Raw genomic sequence first — 6,633 nt, 5'->3', positions numbered from 1 at the left:
TGGAATCCACAAAGATGTTGAAGAGAATAAAGGAGTCATGAGATAAACAACCATGGATAATGTTTGAGAACCACTGACCGGCCGATTACCTTTCCAGGGTAGGGCGCTTCCAGGCGGTCTCCACAAAGGAGAAATGAAATTAGGTGGTGTGGCTGTGGTGCCAAGGCAGCCTCAAAGTGCCACTGGAGTAAATCTGTAGCAGACTGATTTATTTAAGTTGACCAGTTTGTGTGGATGGTAAATGGTGTGATAAATATCTAAATGGCCCAGCCATGCTGGGTGGCACCTGTTGAAAGGTTAGAGTTGGGAGCCAGTGGACTCTGTGAAACCAGAGGAAAAACTATGTGGATGGTGAGCTGAAGAAGATAACAGATAGGGCCTGGTGGTGTGGCCTAGCGGCTAAAGTCCTCGCCTTGAACACCCCGGGAACCCATATGAGCTCTGGTTCTAATCCTGGCAGCTCCACTTCCCATCCAGCTCCCTGCCTGTGGCGCGGGAAAGCAGTCCAGGACGGCCCAAAGCCTTGGACCCTGCACCCGTATGGGATATACCTGGAGGAAGTTCATGGATCCTGGCTTCGGATCGGCACAGCATCAGCCATTGCGCCCACTTGGGGAGTGAATCATCGGTCGGAGGATCTTCCTCTCTGTCTCTCCTCCTCTGTATATCTGACTTTCCAATAAATAAATCAATCTTTTAAAAAAAAATAAGATACCCCATTCTCCATCCTACAGTGGCAGAAGATGCAGCTAAGCTGGTCCTTGAGTTGGCTTTCAGAGCTGCTGTGCTGTGCTACACTACATTGAAGATGAAATGCATCACTTGGTTACTGATCCTGCAGGGACCCAGGGCGCCATGGTCACTGCAGCTGCTAACCAAATGTTTAGCTTCTAGAGCCCAGGTCAAAGTCACAGTATCTAACCCTTGATAAGAAGGAATTCCTCTGGCACAGGCTGGGACTCTGCCAGAGCCAGTCCTTGGGCAAATCTCTGACCTTGGCTTCAGCCAGTCTCTGAGTAAGTGTGAACAGACCAGTGCCCCACTTTCATCCTCTTTCTTGGGTGCTGGGCCGGGGGGGGGGGGGGGGGCGAGGAGAGGGAGCTCCAGAAATGAGTGGAATCTTCTGTTAAAAATTTGTACTTACTAAAATAACTGTCAGTCCCATCATCTGCTGGCAACTTTTGTCATTCTCTGTGAACAAGAACTTAACGTTCAGAAGAAAAGCTAGAATCAGGAATTTTAAAGTCCCTAAATTTCCTCAGGGAAATTTTGTTAATTCATGGGAATTTTTTAAAAAACATTTCTACCTCATTTTCACTTCCCCAGTTTTTGCTGTACTACCAAGTAGGAATACTATTGGGACTTTTTTTGAAGATTTCTTTTTTTTTTTTAGGCCCAGGGGCTTTGTCCCACAGCTGCCATGTGGCGGCTGGGGTCCCTGGGACCGGACGCTTCTAACCCGACCAGGGAAGGTCTCCCCAAGAAGCGGATGAACTTATCTGGATAATAAGATGCTGCACTCTAAGCTTGGTATATGCTTGCGGTGAAGGTGTCTCAACTGATCTTGAACTGAGGTCTCACAACAGGGTGGAGGATTCCACCATGGGGGGAGGAATGGGAGGGAATCCCAGTACCTATGGAACTGTATCCCATAATACAATGTAACCACTAAGTTAAAAATAAATTAAAAAAAAAAATAGGAGGTAGGATGTTCATGGACTGTGTGTTCAAGAGTACTCACAGAAAAATAAAAACAATGTAAATTGCTAAAAAAAAAAAAAAAAAAAGATTTTTGGGCCCGGCGCGGTGGCACAAGTGGTTAAAGGTCCTCGCCTTGCACGCCCGGGATCCCATATGGGCGCCGGTTCTAATCCCGGCAGCCCTGCTTCCCTTCCAGCTCCCTGCCTGTGGCCTGGGAAAGCAGTCGAGGACAGCCCAAAGCTTTGGGAACCTGCACCCGCGTGGGAGACCCGGAAGAGGCTCCTGGCTTCGGATCGGCATAGTATCGGCCTGTTGCGCTCACTTGGGGAGTGAATGATCGGATGGAAGATCTTCCTCTCTGTCTCTCCTCTTCTCTGCATATCTGAGATGAAATTAAAAAAAAACTTTTTTTAACTAGAATTTTGTAGCATTTTGTAGAAACAAGAAGTTATTCAGAAATGAGATTCTAGTGGTAGTAACTGAGTATACCCAATTCAAGGCATTTTGCTCTACGGAGTGGACATTCAGTCTTTACAGAGCTGAGGGCACCACAGCCAATGGGCTGCTGGCTGCTACAGTCCCTTGTTTATCCAAGTGACACTGGCTTTCATTTCATTTTCCTACATTCTTTTGTTTCTGTCCTCTTCTGGGATTCTTTTTGTCATCTGTCTGGCCTCTTGGTAGCAAGTCAGACTCACACAATTCCCGCAGCATCATTCACTTCACCTGTAGTTTATTCATCCAAGGGGTCAAAGGCACAACCCCCCAGTCCCAAAGACTCTACAAATAATGTCCTTGAGAGTCTACGTTCTCTAGGCAAATTTTGAAAATAATATAAGAATGTTTAGGTTGATGCCAATTCCTCCTCCATAACAAGAGTGCAAACAGTGTCAGCCATCTTACTTGCCTGAAGGGAAACTAAATGTGAATGAGACCTCTACTTGTCAAAAGCTAGCAAAACCAGTAGCATTCGCTGCTGGGGCTATTTCACCCCCTTTATTGTATCCTATAAGAACCTAGGAGCTTAGAGTCCCCAGACATTGAGAGCAAAGCAGCCTCTGGCCACCTTTGTTGATACTTCAGCCCAACCCCTCAGGGGCTCTGGCCCTTGGCCATCTGTGGAGCACAGATGTCCCAGTGGGCGACAAAGATGTCCTTCATGGTGACTGTGTTCACTGGCTGGTGACTCAGCTGTCAAGTAAGTTCTGTCTCTTATCAAATGGTTTGTGTGCTGCTTTTTTTTCTCCCTTGGAACTTGAGAGCAGTTTTAAAAGACATTGATAATTTCTTGCTGTGTCCCCAGCATGCCCAGGATGAACTTTTGACAAATAGCTGGCATTCAACTATCTTGCCAAATGAATGAATGGTACCTATAACTGTCATGTCAGAGCGTACTTTTTCCAACCCATCAGCCCCCACGAATATCTCTTTTTATCTCTCTCTCTTAAAGATTTATTATCTTTACTGGAAAGAGTTAGAGAAAGGCGGGAAAGGAGAGAAAGAGAGAGGTTTTCCATTTGTTGGTTTACTCCCCAAATGGCCACAACAGCCAGAGCTGGCCCAATCCAAAGCGAGGAATCAGGAGCTTCTTCTGGGTATCCTATGTGATGGCCTTGGGCCATCCTCCACTACTCCTAGGCCATTAGCAGGGAGCTGGATTGGAAGGGAGCAGCTGGGACTCAAACAGGTACCCATACAGAATGCTGGTACCACCAGTGGAAGATTAGCCTGTTAGGCCACCTGGCCCCTGGCCTCACTATTTAAAAAATATCTGGGACAATTTCATATATTATTTGCTGTAAGACATGGATATTTTAGGCCTTGCCAGTAACCTTCCATTTATATCCTACCTAGTATTTATATGTTATTCTTCCTCTAAGTACTCTATTCATTTTTGTGTTTAAGAAACCAATGTGATTATATATTATGTTTCTAGCTTGAGAAGATCATATTGAAGGATAAGCCATTAAAAGCATCAATTTCTCTTATCAGCTGTGTGTCATCCAAAAACATTGTTTGTTTAGTGATATTCTAATGGTATAATTCTATAATTATCCTCATCAGAGAGGGGCAGACTGCGCTCTTTCCACCCACGGATGCTTCCTGAGCCATCACTAAGTGAATAATGTCCACTCCAACAGATATTCATTAAACCCATATTATGAAACCCAACTCAGCAAGGCCACTGGGAGGATACAAAGATACACATCCTGTGGTCCCTGCCCTCAGTTTGCCCCCAGTTAATTGAGGGGAGAGCTGACAGGTGAAAAATTCCATGATAAGTGTGAAGCAGGTATTTGCTTGCTTAGGACACACATTCATTCTGATGGGTCAAATGTCCATTCTAGTTGGTTGGCTGCCTTTTTTTTTCTAGTTGGTTCTCTTTTCATTCGAATTACTAAAGCATCCATTCTGATTGGTTGGATATCCGTTTAAATTAATTGAACATCCATTCTGATGGGTCAGGCTTCCAGTCTGATAGATCTCATATTTATACTAAACGGATGGTTTCCTATTTGATACTTACCACTGGGTGCAACATTTGGACAAAAATGAGATAGATGATAATAACATGATAAAGAAGCACCTGAAATTACAGTTTCTGTCTAACAAATATCTACACATCTGACTTCTTAGAACAAAGTCAATGTAGGGGGTGTGGGAAGAACAGGTATCCCTTAGCCCCGAGTTAATGAACATTACTAAATTTAAGACTCTCTCTTGCACAGGAGCCTAAGAGTCAAGGGTGAAGGCCAATGCCCAGCTGAAGGTAAAATTATTTTCTTGGGCTTAAGGGAAATAGCTAATCATCTAAGTAAAGAAGCAGCCACCCAAGCTGTAACTATTTGGGGTAACTTCATTTCTGGACAGGGTCCAGTCAATGGGAAAATGAGGTACAGGTACAGGCTGACATTCATGGAGAGTGAGATTCCATGTTTGATTCCAACTAGGGTATCTTAGAAGGAATCTATTGTAATAGCTCTTGCATTAGTTCTTTGTCTAATAATAAAGTTTCTGATAATAAAGTGTTAATACACTTCAGTCTGTACATTAACTCAGCAACAGTTATTTTGTACAATTATTGTGTCAGGTAGGGTGAAGGTGCACTCAGTAATATGTAGTGTGGATGGAGCTTACGGTAAACTTGGAGACCAACTCTAAAATGGATTCTGATCCAATACCAAAGTCAAGATGAACTGAAACAAGATCAACCTCACAAAAGCATTGGAATACTTATGAAAGTAAATGACTTGCATAAAAATACTTAATCATGGATCAGCATAGTAACCTAGTAGCTAAAGTCCTCACCTGGCATGTGCTAGGATCCCATATGGATGCTGGTTCGTATCCTGGCTGTTCCGCTTCCCATCCAACTCCCTGCTTGTAGCCTGGGAAAGCAATAGAGGACAGCTTGAAGACTTGGGACCCTGTGTCCATGTGTGAGACCCAGAGGAAGCTCCTGGCTCCTAGCTTCGGATCATCTCAGCTCTGGCCTTAGCAGACACTTGGGGAGTGAACCAGCAGACACAAGATCTTCCTATCTGACTGACTGTCCTTCTCTCTGTAAAATCTGACTTTCCAATATACATAAATGAATCTTTTTTTAAAAAATTACTAAAGAATATTAAATATTAGATATAGGCTTGATTCTAAAAGATAGTGAAAAAGGTGCAGCTCTGGAGTAACTGGTAAAGGCACTGCCTCCTATGATGTTGGCATCCCCTGTAGGCAGCAGATCATGTCCTGGCTGTTCTACTACTGATCCAGCTTCATGATAATGGCCTGGGAAAACACCATAAGATGGCCCAAGTGTTTAGGTCTTTGCACCCCCATGGGAGACCCAGATGAAGCTCCTGGCTGTGGTCTGGCTCTTCCCTGGTTGTTGCCAGGGGAATGCCGGTGCAAGCAAGATCTGTATGTGTCCTTCTCTCTATATACATTTCTGTAACTCTTCCAATTAAATATAACAAATCTTGAAGAAATGAAATCCTTTAGCCCCTTGAATGCAGCCTCCCCTACCAGATAACCTTAAGATCTGCGGCTTCTGGTCTTACTGACCTGCTCTCCCAGGCCACCCCACCCCTGGGTAAACCCAGGGGACTTACCAGTGGCCTCTGGGACCTCACAGATCCCTAGGAGGCCATGCACAGTGTGGTGCTTGGAAAGGAGCCTGAGACACCTAGTTCCTTGTTCTGAAGAGCAGTGAGCACACCCTTATGACTCAGTTATCAGTACTTCTCTCTTTCAAAAGGAGTGCAAAGTTTCAGGCCTGTCCGGGACAGGAACAGCGACTTACCAGCTGGCCAAAGTATTGGGTTAGAGAAAAATAAAATTCTACTTTGCGTGTGAGGCCGAATCCAATCAGATTCCTACCTCCTGTTCCTATTCATGGGGAGAATCATTTCCTGAAAAACCTTAAAAACATGGACTTTGCCTCCCTTGCTGTTGCGAGTTCATCAGGGAACATGTTTTGGAAGTGCTCTGGATCCTTTGACAAGATACCTCATCTCTGTCTCCGGAAGATTGCCCCCACTGCTCATGCTGACCAAGGAATATATAGGAAAGGGAGGAAGAACAACCCTCTGATCACTCACCTTCAGGATTTGCCATGAGAATTGATGCTACAATCTAATAGAATGCTGAAGAGATAGTCATGCTGAAGAGGGATTCCATCGGGTCGAGATGATGACTCTGATTAAGAACGGCTAATGAAATCCCAGTCACATAGCAATTTCCCCCTAGTACTTTCCAAGGAGCTCTCTGGCCTAATGAGAGCCCATTTGGGTGCGAAGGGGATTAGTACCACATGTTCATTCTGCCATGAATGGCATCCTTCAGGGCTTAATATTCATTGAGGCTTTTATGAAACACAGAGGCCCAGCCCATATGTCTCCAGAGCAAAACATTTGGATTTGCCGTCTGCTACTCCAC

Source organism: Ochotona curzoniae, unplaced genomic scaffold (genome assembly GCF_017591425.1).
Source record: "Ochotona curzoniae isolate NIBS_2020 unplaced genomic scaffold, NIBS_Ocur_1.0 scaffold_4701, whole genome shotgun sequence".
NCBI lineage: Eukaryota > Metazoa > Chordata > Mammalia > Lagomorpha > Ochotonidae > Ochotona > Ochotona curzoniae.
Note: the sequence above shows the minus strand (reverse complement) of the source record.